The 18,535-nt window shown below is 43.1% G+C and overlaps 1 protein-coding gene across 1 annotated transcript in view; it reads right to left on the bottom strand.

Annotated features, from left to right (window-relative positions):
- LOC118400981 (carbohydrate sulfotransferase 8-like) overlaps positions 1-18,439 on the bottom strand; it is an 86,382-nt gene extending 67,943 nt beyond the window's left edge. The window contains exon 1 of the mRNA XM_035798048.2: positions 18,000-18,439. The gene's annotated coding sequence lies outside the window, so the exon portion shown is untranslated. The remainder of the gene's footprint in view (positions 1-17,999) is intronic.
- Between the last annotated feature and the right edge of the window lie 96 nt (positions 18,440-18,535).

Here is an 18,535-nt window from a genome sequence, read left to right as displayed (position 1 = left end):
GACTGTCTATCATACAGTATGTACCAACTGTCTATCATACAGTATGCACCAACTGTCTATCATACAGTCTGCGCCAACAGTCTATCATACAGTATGCACCAACTGTCTATCATACAGTCTGCGCCAACAGTCTATCATACAGTATGCACCAACTGTCTATCATACAGTCTGCGCCAACAGTCTATCATACAGTCTGCGCCAACAGTCTATCATACAGTATGCACCAACTGTCTATCATACAGTCTGCGCCAACAGTCTATCATACAGTCTGCGCCAACAGTCTATCATACAGTATGCACCAACTGTCTATCATACAGTCTGCGCCAACAGTCTATCATACAGTATGTACCAACAGTCTATCATACAGTATGCACCAACTGTCTATCATATAGTCTGCGCCAACAGTCTATCATACAGTATGTACCAACTGTCTATCATACAGTATGTACCAACTGTCTATCATACAGTCTGCACCAACTGTCTATCATACAGTCTGCGCCAACAGTCTATCATACAGTATGTACCAACTGTCTATCATACAGTATGCACCGACTGTCTATCATACAGTATGTACCAACTGTCTATCATACAGTCTGCGCCAACAGTCTATCATACAGTATGCACCAACTGTCTATCATACAGTCTGCGCCAACAGTCTATCATACAGTATGCACCAACTGTCTATCATACAGTCTGCGCCAACAGTCTATCATACAGTCTGCGCCAACAGTCTATCATACAGTATGCACCAACTGTCTATCATACAGTCTGCGCCAACAGTCTATCATACAGTCTGCGCCAACAGTCTATCATACAGTATGCACCAACTGTCTATCATACAGTCTGCGCCTAACAGTCTATCATACAGTATGTACCAACAGTCTATCATACAGTATGCACCAACTGTCTATCATACAGTCTGCGCCAACAGTCTATCATACAGTATGTACCAACTGTCTATCATACAGTATGTACCAACTGTCTATCATACAGTCTGCACCAACTGTCTATCATACAGTCTGCGCCAACAGTCTATCATACAGTATGTACCAACGTCTATCATACAGTATGCAACTGTCTATCATACAGTATGTACCAACTGTCTATCATACAGTATGCACCAACTGTCTATCATACAGTCTGCGCCAACAGTCTATCATACAGTATGCACCAACTGTCTATCATACAGTCTGCGCCAACAGTCTATCATACAGTCTGCGCCAACAGTCTATCATACAGTATGCACCAACTGTCTATCATACAGTCTGCGCCAACAGTCTATCATACAGTCTGCGCCAACAGTCTATCATACAGTATGCACCAACTGTCTATCATACAGTCTGCGCCAACAGTCTATCATACAGTATGTACCAACAGTCTATCATACAGTATGCACCAACTGTCTATCATACAGTCTGCGCCAACAGTCTATCATACAGTATGTACCAACTGTCTATCATACAGTATGTACCAACTGTCTATCATACAGTCTGCACCAACTGTCTATCATACAGTCTGCGCCAACAGTCTATCATACAGTATGTACCAACTGTCTATCATACAGTATGTACCAACTGTCTATCATACAGTCTGCACCAACTGTCTATCATACAGTCTGCGCCAACAGTCTATCATACAGTATGTACCAACTGTCTATCATACAGTCTGCGCCAACAGTCTATCATACAGTATGCACCAACTGTCTATCATACAGTATGCGCCAACTGTCTATCATAGAGTATGCACCAACTGTCTAACATGCAGTATGCACCAACTGTCTATCATACAGTGTGCACCAACAGTCTATCATACAGTATGCAACAACTGTCTATCATACAGTATGTACCAACTGTCTATCATACAGTATGTACCAACTGTCTATCATACAGTCTGCGCCAACAGTCTATCATACAGTATGCGCCAACAGTCTATCATACAGTCTGCGCCAACAGTCTATCATACAGTATGCGCCAACAGTCTATCATACAGTATGCACCAACTGTCTATCATACAGTATGCGCCAACTGTCTATCATAGAGTATGCACCAACTGTCTAACATGCAGTATGCACCAACTGTCTATCATACAGTGTGCACCAACTGTCTATCATACAGTGTGCACCAACTGTCTATCATACAGTCTGCGCCAACAGTCTATCATACAGTATGCACCAACTGTCTATCATACAGTGTGCACCAACTGTCTATCATACAGTCTGCGCCAACAGTCTATCATACAGTATGCACCAACTGTCTATCATACAGTGTGCACCAACTGTCTATCATACAGTCTGCGCCAACAGTCTATCATACAGTATGCACCAACTGTCTATCATACAGTGTGCACCAACTGTCTATCATACAATATGCACAAACTGTCTATCATACAGTATGCATCAACTGTCTATCATACAGTGTGCACCAACTGTCTATCATACAGTCTGCTCCAACAGTCTATCATACAGGTCGCACCAACTATCTATCATACAGTATGTACCAACTGTCTAACATGCAGTATGCACCAACTATCTATCATAGGTATGCACCAACTGTCTATCATACAGTGTGCACCAACTGTCTATCATACAGTATGCACCAACTGTCTATCATAGAGTATGTGCCAACTGTCTAACATACAGTATGCACCAACTGTCTATCATAGAGTATGCACCAACTGTCTATCATACAGTATGCACCAACTGTCTATCATGGAGTATGCACCAACTGTCTATCATACAGTATGCACCAACTGTCTATCATACAGTATGCACCAATTGTCTATCATAGAGTATGCAACAACTGTCTATCATACAGTATGCACAAACTGTCTATCATACAGTATGCATCAACTGTCTATCATACAGTGTGCACCAACTGTCTATCATACAGTCTGCTCCAACAGTCTATCAAACAGGTCGCACCAACTATCTATCATACAGTATGCATCAACTGTCTATCATACAGTGTGCTCCAACAGTCTATCATACAGGTCGCACCAACTATCTATCATACAGTATGTACCAACTGTCTAACATGCAGTATGCACCAACTATCTATCATAGGGTATGCACCAACTGTCTATCATACAGTATGCACCAACTGTCTATCATAGAGTATGCGCCAACTGTATATCATAGAGTATGCACCAACTGTCTATCATACAGTCTGCGCCAACTGTCTAACATATATTATGCACCAACTGTCTATCATACAGTCTACGCCAACTGTCTAACATACAGTATGCACCAACTGTCTATCATAGGGTATGCACCAACTGTCTATCATAGGGTATGCACGAACTGTCTATCATAGAGTATGCACCAACTGTCTATCATACAGTATGCACCAACTGTCTAACGTGCAGTATGCACCAACTGTCTATCATAGAGTATGCACCAACTGTCTAACATGCAGTATGCACCAACTGTCTATCATAGAGTATGCACCAACTGTCTATCATAGAGTATGCGCCAACTGTCTCACATACAGTATGCACCAACTGTCTATCATAGAGTATGCACCAACTGTCTATCATACAGTGTGCACCAACTGTCTATCATACAATATGCACAAACTGTCTATCATACAGTATGCATCAACTGTCTATCATACAGTGTGCTCCAACAGTCTATCATACAGGTCGCACCAACTATCTATCATACAGTATGTACCAACTGTCTAACATGCAGTATGCATCAACTATCTATCATGGGGTATGCACCAACTGTCTATCATAGAGTATGCACCAACTGTCTATCATACAGTGTGCACCAACTGTCTATCATACAATATGCACAAACTGTCTATCATACAGTATGCATCAACTGTCTATCATACAGTGTGCATCAACTGTCTATCATACAGTCTGCTCCAACAGTCTATCATACAGGTCGCACCAACTATCTATCATACATTATGTACCAACTGTCTAACATGCAGTATGCACCAACTATCTATCATAGGGTATGCACCAACTGTCTATCATACAGTATGCACCAACTGTCCATCATACAGTCTGCACCAACTGTCTAACATACAGTATACACCAACTGTCTATCATACAGTATGCACCAACTGTCTATAATACAGTATGCACCAACTGTCTAACATACAGTATGCACCAACTGTCTATAATACCGTATGTACCAACTGTCTATCATAGAGTATGTGCGTGCAGGAAACTAGATCATACTGCATGCAACATAGAAATGAAAATCGATATGTTTGGAACTGATAATTGATCATATGGTGTCAGAATAAATGCAATTAATTGATTATTGAATGTTATCGATGGACATTCAGCCTGCCTCTGCTCAACAAACTTGAGTTTGAGAACTAATCGTTTGGAGGCCTTCTTGCACCTTGCAAACGGCATTGTGCTAATCTCCCTCGCGGCAGTCAAGCGTTCCGCCAAGAGTCGTTCACAGCACTCGCAGCTCCCTGACGGCCAACGATAAACAAACAACTTGAAAGAATCATGATTATACAATCCTCTCGTTCAACCATAGATCTATAAATGTGTGCTTAAAACAATGTACATTTGTGATTGCTAGGCATAGAAATAAGATTACTTATTGATCTCTTAAAACAAGGTCTTAGTTACAGCCGCAAAAGGACGAGATCTAGATCAAGAATTAACTTTATTTCTATGCCTTGCAATCACAAATGTACATTGTTTTGAAGCATACTTTTATAAATCACAGTCACAAAAGACAGCTCCAATAAACCCTCTATGGTGAACGAGAAGTTTATAGAATAATTCTTATTTTGAGTTTTTGTTTCGTGTTCGCCGGTAGGCAGGTTTGGGGAGTAACGAATATAATCCGTTACATGTAAGGGATCACACGAAAAACTGTAACTGTAATCCGTTACATTACGATCAGAAAAATGTTGCAATCAGATTAGATACTTTTGAAAAACTAGTTCAAGGATTACTTTTACATTCAGAAAGAATGTTTGCGGTGAAAAAAATCTTTGACACACTGTTTTCTCAATGACATTCAAATCAGCATTGACTAAATTTGCAAGTTTAAATTTGTTCCACCTGAGCGAGTCTGACCACAAGTCATAGACCACTATCACGACACCAAATGTGTTTGATCGATCGTGGGAAAGCTCAGGAATAGGTTTTTGTAGGCTATGTCTTCCAATGGTGCAACTGCTGTCGGGGTCCAAAGATTATCCATTTTGAATAAACGCTTGGAGGTAAGGATGACCGCAGTGGCTTAGCCTATGGCGATATAGATATCACTTATTATTGATATCTACTTAGCGCATTGATGTGAATCACATGCGGATTGTGGTTGTTGTGGGTGGCTGTTCACAAATCTAAATGTGTATTTGAAACCAATAATGGTTTAATTTAAGAAGATTAAACTGCCAATCAATCATTGTTTTTGAAACCAGAGGACAGCAAGTGAAAATGCGCTATTGCAACAGCTGCATTGTGCAGATCCCAGCCAATGGATTAAAAGTGGGGGGTTTATTGCTCAATCTAATTCATGCTAATAAATTTAAAAAATCCATAGGCCTAATGGACACATGCTCAAACTCACACCATTTTGATAGATTTAAAGGGGCAATCTGTAGTTGCTACATCCATTTTTTTAAACTTGGAAATATATATATATATATATACATATATACTACCGTTCAAAAGTTTGGGTTTTGTTGTCACTAATTGGGCTCATTGATTCGAGTTGAAAAAATAAATGCAATGGCATGCTTTGATCGCTACTGAAAACTGCTGGAGAAATGTAACCACTCTCAGATTAATAGATAGAGCTATGGATGCAAGGACTGTCCATCCATGATATCAAAATATTGTTTTAACCATGTTATGGGGCTATACAGTGTTTGTTTACATTTACAATGTTTACAAACATTGGAGAAAAACAAGCTCATATTTTGGGTTCTCAAGGAGTGTGACAGTTGAACTAAGCTCATGAGGCATTTATACATTTTATTCTTCGAGAATCAATGCACTACCGACACTACAGAGTCTTTGTAAAAAATATATATATATATGTGCGTCCTCAATTAAACCCTAATAACTGAAATTATATTTGCTCTAACAACTTGATACTTGCACATTAGTGTTTTCAATTGTTAGATTTATATGAGGGAGGATGTTCAATGCTTCCATGCAACTGTCTCTTTCATCTGTAATGGGTGCGTACTGGTGGCAGGAAAGTCAGGCGCAGGAGAACGAACTTAGTATAAACGGAGTCGTTTAATAAGTGCTCACAAAACTCAGAAAACCAAAATATACAAAATAATAAAAGTGGGAACAAAACCCGTCGCACACCAGAACATAACTTGCACATAACATACAATCAAACAATCACCGACAAGGACATGAGGAGAAACAGAGGGTTAAATACACTACATGGAATTGATTGAATTGGATCCAGGTGTGAAGGAAGACAAGACCAATGGAAAATGAAAAATGGATCAGCGATGGCTAGCAGGTTGGTGACGTCGACCTTCCGAACACCGCCCGAACAACGAGAGGGACTGACGACACCGACCTTGGTGACAACCCAGAGGGCGAGGCGCAGGGTGATCCGGATGGAGACGGTGGAACTGTCGCAGCATGGAAGGATCCAACACGTCCTCCCCCGGAACCCAGCATCTCTCCTCCGGACCATACCCCTCCCAGTCCACAAGGTACTGAAGGCCCCTCGCAGGATGTCTCGAATCCAGTATGGAACGAAGGGAGTACACCGGGGTCCCCTCATACGCCGGGGGCGGTGGAACCTCCCGCACCTCAGACTCCTGGAGCGGGTCAGCCACCACCGGCCTGAGGAGAGACACATGGAACGAGGGGTTAATGCGGTAATCGGGTGGAAGCTGTAACCTGTACAAACCTCGTTCACTCTCCTCTGAACTTTAAATGGCCCCACAAACTGCGGACACAGCCTCCGGCAGGGCAGGCGGAGTGGCAGGTTTCAGGCCGAGAGCCAGACCCGGTCCCCCGGTGCAAACACAGGGGCCTCACTGCGGTGATGGTCTGCGCCAACTTTCTGGCGGAGCACGGCACGCTGAAGGTGGACATGGGCGGCGTTTCCCATGTTTCCTCCGTGCGCCGGAACCAGTCGTCCACCGCAGGAGCCTCGGTCTGACTCTGATGCCAAGGAGCCAGAATGGGCTGATACCCCAGTACACACTGGAAGGGAGATAGATTAGTGGAGGAGTGCTCTCATATATGCTCTCTCTAATCCTCTCTTTCTTTCTCTCTCTCGGAGGACCTGAGCCCTAGGACCGTGCCCCAGGACTACCTGACATGATGACTCCTTGCTGTCCCCGGTCCACCTGACTGTGCTGCTGCTCCAGTTTCAACTGTTCTGCCTTGTTATTATTCGACCATGCTGGTCATTTAGCCACCGTGCTTCTACACCTGCATTGCTTGCTGTTTCGGGTTTTAGACTGGGTTTCTGTACAGCACTTTGAGATATCAGCTGATGTACGAAGGGCTATATAAATACATTTGATTTGATTTGATTTGAGTGGCGGAGCGAGTTCTGGGCCATCTCTGCCCAGGGCACGAACGCTGCCCACTCCCCCGGCCGGTCCTGGCAATAAGACCTCAGAAAACTACCCACATCCTGGTTAACTTCTTGGTGACAGGGGGCAGTATTTTCACGTCCGGATGAAATGCATGCTCAAATTCAACTGCCTGCTTCTCATCCCCAGAAGATAAGATATGAATATTATTAGTAGATTTGGATAGAAACTCTGAAGTTTCTAAAACTGTTTGAATCATGTCTGTGAGTATAACAGAACTTATTTAGCAGGCGAAACCCTGAGGACAAACCATTCATTTGTTTTTTTTTTTTCATTGGGAATCCAGATTTCTAAGGGACCTTCTTGCAGTTCCTATCGCTTCCACTGGATGTCAACAGTCTTTAGAAATTGATTGAGGTTTTTCCTTTGTGTAATGAAGAAGTACGGCCATCTTTAACGAGGGTAACTTGAAGTGTACTGTTAGATAGAGGCGCGTGACTAGCAAGCTAGCTACAGTTTGTTTTCGTCCTGTTCTGAACACAGATCATCTAGTCTTCAATTTGATCGATTATTTACGTTAAAAAATACCTAAAGTTGTATTACAAAAGTAGTTTGAAATGTTTTGGCAAAGTTTACAGGTAACTTTTGAGATATTTTGTAGTCACGTTGCGCAAGTTGGAACCAGTGTTTTTCTGGATCAAACGCGCCAAATAGATGGACATTTTGGATATATATCAATGGAATTAATTGAACAAAATAACCATTTGTGATGTTTATGGGAAATATTGGAGTGCCAACAAAAGAAGCTTGAATTATATTTTTATTTCTGCGTTTTGTGTCGCGCCTGCAGAGTCGAAAAAAAAGCCTTTTTGAAATCTGACATGTTGGCTGGATTCACAACAAGTGTAGCTTTAATTTGCTATCTTGATGTGTGATTTAATGAAAGTTTGATTTTTATAGTAATGTATTTGAATTTGGCACTCTGCATTTTCACTGGCTTTTGAGAGGTTAACTCTCTCCACCTGCCCGTTACTCTCGGGGTGAAAACCTGAGGTAAGACTGACCGAGACCCCCAGACATTCCATGAACGCCCTCCAGACCCTCGACGTGAACTGGGGACCCCTATCAGACACTATATACTCAGGCACCCCGTAGCGCCGGAAGACGTGTGTAAACAGGGCCTCCGCAGTCTGTAGGGCCGTAGGGAGACCGGGCAAAGGGAGGACACGACGGGACGATCCACAACGACCAGGATCGTGGTGTTACCCTGTGAAGGAGGAAGATCTGTCAGGAAACCTACCGACAGGTGCAACCACGGCCGTTGTGGAACGGGTAAGGGTTGTAACTTACCTCTGTACAGGTGCCTAGGAGCCTTACACTGGGCGCACACCGAGCAGGAGGAAACATAAACCCTCACATCCTTAGCTAAAGTGGGCCACCAGTACTTCCCACTAAGACAGCGCACCGTCCGACCGATCCCAGGATGACCAGAGGAGGGTGACGTGTGGGCCCAATAGATCAGCCGGTCGCGGACAGCAGATGGAACGTACAGACGCCCAGCTGGACACTGGAGGGAGCGGGCTCTGCACGTAACGCCTGCTCAATGTCTGCGTCCAGCTCCCACGCTACCGGCACCACCAGGCAAGAGGCGTGGAGTACGGGAGTAGGATCCATGGGCTGCCCCTATGTGTCATACTGCCGGGACAATGCGTCTGCCTTAATGTTCTGGGAGCCTGGTCTGTAGGAAAGGGTAAACACAAAACGGGTGAAAAACATGGCCCACCTTGCCTGGCGAGGGTTCAGTCTCCTCACCGCCCGGATGTACTCCAGATTGCGGTGGTCAGTCCAGATGAGAAAAGGGTGTCTAGCCCCCTCAAGCCAATGTCTCCACGCCTTCAAGGCCTTGAAGACAGCCAACAGCTCCCGGTCCCCCACATCGTAGATGCTCAGCCCGGCGGAGCCAAACTTCGAGAAGAAGGCACAGGGGCGGAGAATCAGTGGCGTACCTGAGCGCTGAGAGAGCACAGCTCCTATCCCAGCCTCAGACGCGTCCACCTCCACTCTGAACACCAAAGAAGGATCCAGATGGGCCAACACGGGAGCCGAGGTAAACAGAGCCCTCTGGTGACTAAAAGACCTGTCCGCCGCATCAATATACACCATTACACTTGCAGGTCTCTGAAAATCTCATCTACAAAGGCTTGGAAGACTGATGGCACATTCATCAACCCGTACGGCATGACAAGGTACACATAGTGCCCAGAGGTGGCACTGAAAGCCGTCTTCCACTCGTCTCCCTCTCGGATACACACCAGGTTGTAAGCGCTCCTGAGATCTAATTTTGTGAAGAAGCGCGCCCCGTGCATTGACTCTATCGCTGTGGCTATTAGCAGTAGCGGGTAAGTATACCTCACAGTGATCTGATTCAGACCCCGATAGTCAATACACGGGCGCAAACCTCCCTCCTTCTTCTTCACAGAAAAGAAACTCGAGGAGGCAGGTGAAGTGTAGGACCGAATGTGGAGGACCCTGACGCAGGGGTACATAATTTGCAATTAAAAATCCTACAATGTGATTTTCTGTATTTTTTTCTCATTTTGTTTGTCATAGTTGAAGTGTACCTATGATGAAAATTACAGGCCTCTCTCATCTTTTAAGTGGGAGAACTTGCACAATTGGTGGTTGACTAAATACTTTTTTGCCCCACTGTATATATGGACACGATTAATCGAACAAAAGGACAAATTGTGATGTTTATGGGGCATATTGGAGTGCCAACAAAAGAAGCTTGTCAAAGGTAAGGCATGTTTTATATTTTATTTCTGCATTTTGTGTAGCGCCTGCAGGGTTGAAATATGCTACTCTCTTTGTTTACTGTTGTGCTATCATCAGATAATAGCTTCTTATGCTTTCGCCAAGAAGCCTATTTAAAATCTGACATGTTGGCTGGATTCACGAGTGTAGCTTTAATTTAGTATCTTACATGTGTGATTTAATGAAAGTTTGATTTTTATATAATTTTATTTGAATTTGCCGCGCTGCATTTTCCCGGCTTTTGGCTAAGTGGGACGCAAGCGTCCCCTATACCATAAGAAGTTAATAAGTGCTCACAAAACTCCGAAAACCAAAATATACAAAATAATAAAAGTGGGTGCAAAACCCGTCGCACACCAGAACATAACTTGCACATAACATACAATCAAACAATCACTGACAAGGACACCTGTTTGGCCCTGTCCGGGGGTGTCCTCGGATGGAGCCACAGTGTCTCCTGACCCCTCCTGTCTCAGCCTCCAGTATTTATGCTGCAGTAGTTTATGTGTCGGGGGCTAGGGTCAGTTTGTTATATCTGGAGTACTTCTCCTGTCCTATTCGGTGTCCTGTGTGAATCTAAGTGTGCGTTCTCTAATTCTCTCTTTCTTTCTTTCTCTCTCTCGGAGGACCTGAGCCCTAGGACCATGCCCCAGGACTACCTGACATGATGACTCCTTGCTGTCCCCAGTCCACCTGGCCGTGCTGCTGCTCCAGTTTCAACTGTTCTGCCATATTATTATTCGACCATGCTGGTCATTTATGAACGTTTGAACATCTTGGCCATGTTCTGTTATAATCTCCACCCGGCACAGCCAGAAGAGGACTGGCCACCCCACATAGCCTGGTTCCTCTCTAGGTTTCTTCCTAGGTTTTGGCCTTTCTAGGGAGTTTTTCCTAGCCACCGTGCTTCTACACCTGCATTGCTTGCTGTTTCGGGTTTTAGGCTGGGTTTCTGTACAGCACTTTGAGATATCAGCTGATGTACGAAGGGCTATATAAATACATTTGATTTGATTTGATTTGATGAGGGGAAACAGATTGTTAAATACACAACATGTAATTGATGGGATTGGAACCAGGTTCCAAGACAAGACAAAACCAATGGAAAATGAAAAATGGATCAGCGATGGCTAGAAGGTCGGTGATGTCGAGCGCCGAACACCGCCCGAACAAGGGGAGGGGCCGACTTCGGCGGAAGTCGTGACATCAGCTTGCCCATCAGCCAGCACCCCGTTCAATGCTGCTTGCAGCTATATTATTCTTTCTATGAGCTCTCATATCATTTTTGCCATTACATGTGATTTTGAATAACATTTAGCCATGCTAAATAAGGTTGGGGAATGAAAAAGGGAAATAAATCACTGTGAATTAGCCTTAGCGGAGTTGCCAACAACTGTAAGTTCCAGTTTTCAGGATGGAAGAGTGCCTGTTTCGAAGGCTACATTCCGTCTTAACTCCTCCTTCACATTTAATGGATTGGCTGAACAGTTCAGAAGAGAACCTCCCCTGACAGTTTTTTTCTCTCTTCTCGTCAAGACCAGAATGTCGGGGATCTAGTTTTAGGCGTTTCTTGTACGCCTGGCTACATTAGGTTAGTGTGAATTAACGTCATGTCATGCTCCCAAGGGAGCGCGGAAATTGAAAGCGGCACAGTTATCAAATTGCTTTGGAAAATACTATTTTAACATCACTTTTTCTTGCACTCAAGTTCAATACATGGTATAGAGAGAGTCCTGATCTGAAAGACGTTGCACTTGAACCCTTGTACCCAGCTTGTACCCTTTCGTGAACTCTGAAAAATTAATCATTTCAACCAAGCTATTTTCCTTTATAAGATATATAGTGTATTCCAGTATGAGTCAATATGATACCTTTTCCTGTAGTTTGGGCTTTATTGCTTTGTTGCCACCATATGAAAGCCCTTTATGGAAGAGAGGAGAAGAGAAAGACTGGATGCTGTTTCTTTTATCACAAAGCACCACAGCTCTTCCTAATCATGGGGATATTGCTATAAATGTGTCAGGGTCAGACAAAGGTCCGTGATTAGAAAACTGCTAATGTCATTTCACAGATTCATCCTCACGTCAAACTATGAGCTACTGAATAGAGTCAAATGATTCTAGCAACGAGGCAATCTTCCATTAACAATAGAGTTGAACGACAGAGTTAGGATTCAGCCTTGAGAACATTTTTATAATGGTCTTGTATCAACAGAAAAATGTCAGCTCATACTCAGTGGTATTTGTCAGATGGATTCTCAGATGAAAAGCAATTGACGCTGTCAATCAATAAAGTGTGTCCATGCCTGAAATGGAACCCAAGTGATTACACAACACGGCCTCACTATGATATCCCCACCTATGCATATTTACTATCAGTCACGTGTATACTGTTCTAACTGAAATTACACAAAGCATAGAACTACACATACAGTGCCTTCAGAAAGCATTCACACCCCTTGACTTTTTCCACATTTTGTTGTGTCACTGGCCTACACACAATATCCCATGATGTCAAAGTGGAATTCTGTTTTAAGAATGTTTACAAATGATTTTTTTTTAAAGGTCAAGCTGAACTGTCTTGAATCAATAAGTATGTAACGCCTTTCGTATGGCAAGCCAAAATAAGTTCAGGAGTAAAAATGTGCTTAACAAGTCACATAATAAGTTGCATGATTTTTTAATGACTACCTCATTTCTGTACCCCACACATACAATTACACTACATTACCAAAAGTATGTGGACACCTGCTTGTCAAACGCCTCATTCCAAAACCATGGGCATTAACATGAAGTTGGTCCCCCTTTGCTGCTATAACAGCCTCCACTGTTCTGGGAAGGATTTCTACTAGATGTTGGAACATTGCTGCAGGGACTGGCTTCCATTCAGCCACAAGAGCATTAGTGAGGTCGGGCACTGATGTTGGGTGATAAGGCCTGGCTCGCAGTCGGTGTTCCAATTCATCCCAAAGGTGTCTGAAGGGGTTGAGGTCAGGGCTAGTCAAGTTCTTACACGCGGATCGTAACAAACAATTTCAGTATGGACCTCACTTTGTGCATGGGGGGGCATTGTCATGCTCAAACAGGAAAGGGCCCTCCCCAAACTGTTGCCATAAAGTTGGAAGCACAGAATCATCTTGTATGTTGTAGCGTTAAGATTTCCCTTCACTGTAACTAAGGAGCCCTAACCATGAGAAACAACCACAGACCATTATTCCTCCTTCACCAAACCTTACAGTTGATACTATGCAGTTGGGCAGGAAGCGTTCTCCTGACATCTGCCAAACTATGACAGTGCCATGTTGAAAAGTCACTGAGATTTTCAGTAAGGCCATTCTACTTCCAATGTTTGTCTATGGAGATTGCATGACAGTGTGCTTGATTTTATACACCTGTCAGCGACAGGTATGGCAGAAATAGCCAAATCCACTCATTTGAATGGGTGTCCATATACTTTTGTATAAATAAATATAGTTTCTGTAAGGTCGCTCAGTTGAACAGTGAATTTGAAACAGACTCAATCACAAATACCAGGTAGGTTTTCTAAAGCCTCGCAAAGATGGGCACCTGTTGGTAGATGGGTAAAAAAAATTAAAAAGCAGACATTGAATATCCCTTTGAGCATGGTGAAGTTATTAAATACACTTTGGATGGTGTATCAATACACCCGGTCACTACAAAGATACAAGTGTCCTTCCTAACTTAGTTGTTGGAGAGGAAGAAAACTACTCAAGGATTCCACCATGAGGCCAATGATGACTTTAAAACAGTCAGAGTTTAATGGCTGTGATAGGAGAAAACTGAGAATGGATAAATAACATTTTAGTTACTCCACAATACTAACCTAACTGACAGAGTGAAAAGAAGAAAGACTGAACAGAATAAAAATGTTCCAAAACATGTATCCTGTTTGAAATAAGGAACTAAAGTAATACTGCAAAAAATATGGCAAAACAATTAACTTTTTATCTTGAATACAAAATGTTATGTTTGGGGCAAATCCAATACAACACATTACTACCACTGTATACCACTGTGTAACGTGTGCGCTGGGAGTCGGGAAGCAAGTTCAGGGAGTGCATAATTTAATAAACAAAACAAGAAACATGAACAATGCACAGACATTACACGGAAACAGACGGAAACAGAAACAATGACGCCTGGGGAAGGAACCAAAGGGAGTGACAGATATAGGGCAGGTAATCAAGGAGGTGATGGAGTCCAAGTGAGTCTGATGACGCGCAGGTGTGCGTAACGATGGTGACAGGTGTGCACCATAACGAGCAGCCTGGTAAACTAGAGGCCGGGGAGGGAGCACACGTGACACACTGTTCATATTTTCAAGCATAGTGGTGGCTGCATCATGTTATGGGTATGCTTGTAATCATTAAGGACGTAATAAACGGAATGGAGCTAAGCACAAGCATAATCCTAGAGGAAAACCTGGTTCAATCTGCTTTCCACCAGACACTGGGAGATGAATTCACCTTTCAGCAGGACAACAACCTAAAACATAAGGCCAAATATACACTGGAGTTGCTTACCAAGATGAAATGAAATGGGTGGCCTAGTTACAGTTTGTACTTAAATCTGCTTCAAAATCTATGGCAAGGCTTGAAAATGGCTGTCGAGCAATGATCAACAACCAACTTGACAGAGCTAGAATAATTTTTTTAATAATAATGTGCAAATGTTGTACAATCCAGGTGTGTAAAAGCTCTTAGAGACACAGCTGTAATCGCTGCCAAAGGTGATTCTAACATGTATTGACTCAGGGTTGTGAATACTTATGTAAAAATTCTAAAACCATGTTTTCACTTTGTCCGTATGGGGTATTGTGTGTAGATGGGTGAGAATATATATATTTTTTTAATCAATTTTGAATTCAGTCTGTAAGATAACAAAATGTGGAATAAGTTGATGGGCATGAATACTTTCTGGAGGCACTGTAAATCAGCTTCTTCCTTAGTCTCTAAAATATAATTCCTTTTGATTTCCGGAGAGCTTGGAACCCTTCAAAGGAATTCATAGGAACATAGTCAACCAAAACAAACACAGACAACTTGAGAGGAGAGGAGCTGAAGTAACTCCACTTCACATTAAAGCACTAAAAATGACTTGTTCTAAAACATCACAGCTCTCTGAGGACGCTTAGCATCTATTAGGATAGTGCTAAAATATGCATCAGGGATCCCTGGAGGCGGCAGGGTAGCCTAGTGGTTAGAGCGTTGGACTAGTAACCGAAAGGTTGCAAGTTCAAACCCCTGAGCTGACAAGGTACAAATCTGTCGTTCTGCCCCTGAACAGGCAGTTAACCCACTGTTCCCAGGCCGTCATTGAAAATAAGAATTTGCCTGGTTAAATAAAGGTTAAAAAAAATTTAAAATAAAAAAAATGGAAGGAAGCCATTGAACACCTCACATTCCTAACCAAGATTCTGCGTCCCAAATGGCACCCTGTTCCCTATATATTGCACTGCGTCCCAAATGGCTCCCTATATATTGCACAACTTTTGACTAGGGTCGATTGCACCACGTTTGACGTGGTGCAACCACAATCTAGTGACAGTAAAGGTCTTTGTGGGTTGACGCTGCTGCTACTCTCTGGGCCAGGTTATGTTGACTTGGAGAGACAACAAAACAAGCAGGTGTGTCACCTTTCTTTCTGCGTCTGACATAAAGGGGATCTTTTACAATGTATCATTAGCGGATCTCAGTTCTTTGGGGGGATTATTTCACATCCCAGACGAACAATCAGGTCGTGTCGCTTTCCTCATTAGAGGAAGATGGAAGTATACATTTTCCTCTGTGAGAGGGGGCGTAATACACTAACCTTTTAAAGGTCTTTATGATAACTGAATCCTAATACAGATTTAGTGAACAGCAGACTTCAAAGAAAGTGGGTTTGAAATGAAGCTGGGTATTTCCAGGTCATGTTGTGGTGCTATAGTTAATGTAATGCCATGTAGGAAGCTATATGCTATCAGTAGTCTCTAAAATACTTGCCAGTAGATGTTATTAGGATGTTAAGGTACCATAACATATATCAGCTCATGACGAATTGGCTAATACTGTCATGATATATAACGTTTTCTGTGTAATTGTTAAGATTGGTCATCACTGTACAGACCGGCATAGTTCACTGCTCTTACAGTGTACCAACTGCAGTGTGTGTGTGTGTGTGTGTGTGTGTGTGTGTGTGTGTGTGTGTGTGTGTGTGTGTGTGTGTGTGTGTGTGTGTGTGTGTGTGTGTGTGTGTGTGTGTGTGTGTGTGTGTGTGTGTGTGTGTGTGTGTGTGTGTGTGTGTGTGTGTGTGTGTGTGCGTGTGTTTGTGTTTGTTTGTGTTTGTGCAGATTCCACAGATGCACAGCCCTGACCGGAGTACACAGATTCCCAGGCCAGGGGCCATGAGGTGCCCACAGCACAGAGAGGATGAGAATATTTATAGCCAGGAGGAGAGAAATAATTCAGTGTGATCAGAGCGCAGGTCATTCATGTCTTCTTTTGACAGAGGAGACAGGAAGAAGTGAAAGGATGTATATCCCCTCTCCTCTCGTTCCCTCTCTACCACTACTCTCCATTCACGACAGGGATGATATCTGTTTGTATCCCCTCTGTCTCCTTTCTCTACCACTACTCTCCATTCAGGACAGGGATGATATCTGTTTGTATCCCCTCTGTCTCCTTTCTCTACCACTACTCTCCATTCACGACAGGGATGATATCTGTTTGTATCCCCTCTGTCTCCTTTCTCTACCACTACTCTCCATTCACGACAGGGATGATATCTGTTTGTATCCCCTCTGTCTCCTTTCTCTACCACTACTCTCCATTCAGGACAGGTCATTCAAGTGTACTTTTCACAGAGGAGACGGGTGAAAGACGACTATCCCCTTTCCTCTCTCTCTCTACCACTCTCTCTCAGTCTTTATTCATGACAGTGGGGATAGGTCCTCTCTCTTTCTCTCTCTCTCTCCACCACTACTCTTCATTCATGACAGAGGGGATATGATATGTGTTAGATTCTTTATGGCTCAATCCCCAGTCCCTTCTGTGAGCTGTCAAAGAGAGACACTTTGGAGATATTGATGTCTTCTTCCTCTGAATAGTGCCGCACAGCCAATGCCTGGCAAACAATCATGATATGATTTCTTAATCTAAACCTATGGCAATGAATGAAACTTGACATGGCTGTATATCCTTCAGCTTGCTAGGTTCACATATAAACTGGGTGTTTGCGTAACATGGGGACTGACTGACTGACTGAATATCAGGAAGTCTTTCAAATTAATTTCAATTCAGGTATTTATTTAACATATCTCCCATATCTCCAGAGAACTTATGCACAATGCCATTCCACAGGGAAATGTCAAATGAAAAATCAGGAAAATGTGATTAAATAAAGCAGCCTACAAGTAGTTTTATCCTATAGAAGCCGTTACACAATGCAGTGTTTGGTATGCATGCAAAACATATAATTTCCTCTTTTGTTGAAATTATTTCGAAATCCAAAACAATACAAAATAAAAGCTCATTCTGTTCTCATTCAGATAGCCTGGTTTCCACATACAGTAGTTACCGAAAAATATACACGGACCATTTCAGCATACATAGGTGATGGCCTATAACATTGTATATAACATAGTAATAACGTGGTAATAAGGTGTTATTTCCCAACTCACCTCGGTTGCAATCACCATCAGGCTTGGACGCTGAGAAGAGCTCGCGCGTGTCTGTAGAGTCAATTTCCTCCAGCTCGAGGTTGTTGATTTAGCATCACGACTGAAAACTCAGATTTCGCATATGTTTGCAAATACCATTTTCACCAAATGTACCTCATTGCTTCTCGCCATACCTTCCAGTAACTCAGTCACCTTTTTGGTTGTGTCTGCTGAATTCAATTATTAGTGCTAGTGAGGGCTGCAGAGTAGCTCGAGGGTGAGAGAAGTAAGACTACAAGGGCATTTTGCCAAATGTGTGAGTGGCGCGCAGCGCTCGCCGCCCGCATCTCCTTGCTGCTATTTTTTGCTCTCTACGTCCCTGGCAGTCCCGTGGGAGAGCTATGCCGCTGATACTGCCGGCACCGCCAAGCAACCGCTACAATAATAGCCCGCACACGCGGCGAATCCACATGATTCGATTTTTTTTCCATCTGATATCTATCTACCTGCTGTCTTAATGTAGCAGGCGGTCCATGACGAATGCATCAAGTGTACAT

This window comes from Oncorhynchus keta, chromosome 22 (genome assembly GCF_023373465.1).
Source record: "Oncorhynchus keta strain PuntledgeMale-10-30-2019 chromosome 22, Oket_V2, whole genome shotgun sequence".
NCBI classification, from domain to species: domain Eukaryota; kingdom Metazoa; phylum Chordata; class Actinopteri; order Salmoniformes; family Salmonidae; genus Oncorhynchus; species Oncorhynchus keta.
Note: the sequence above shows the minus strand (reverse complement) of the source record. Positions and strands in the feature narration are given on the sequence as shown.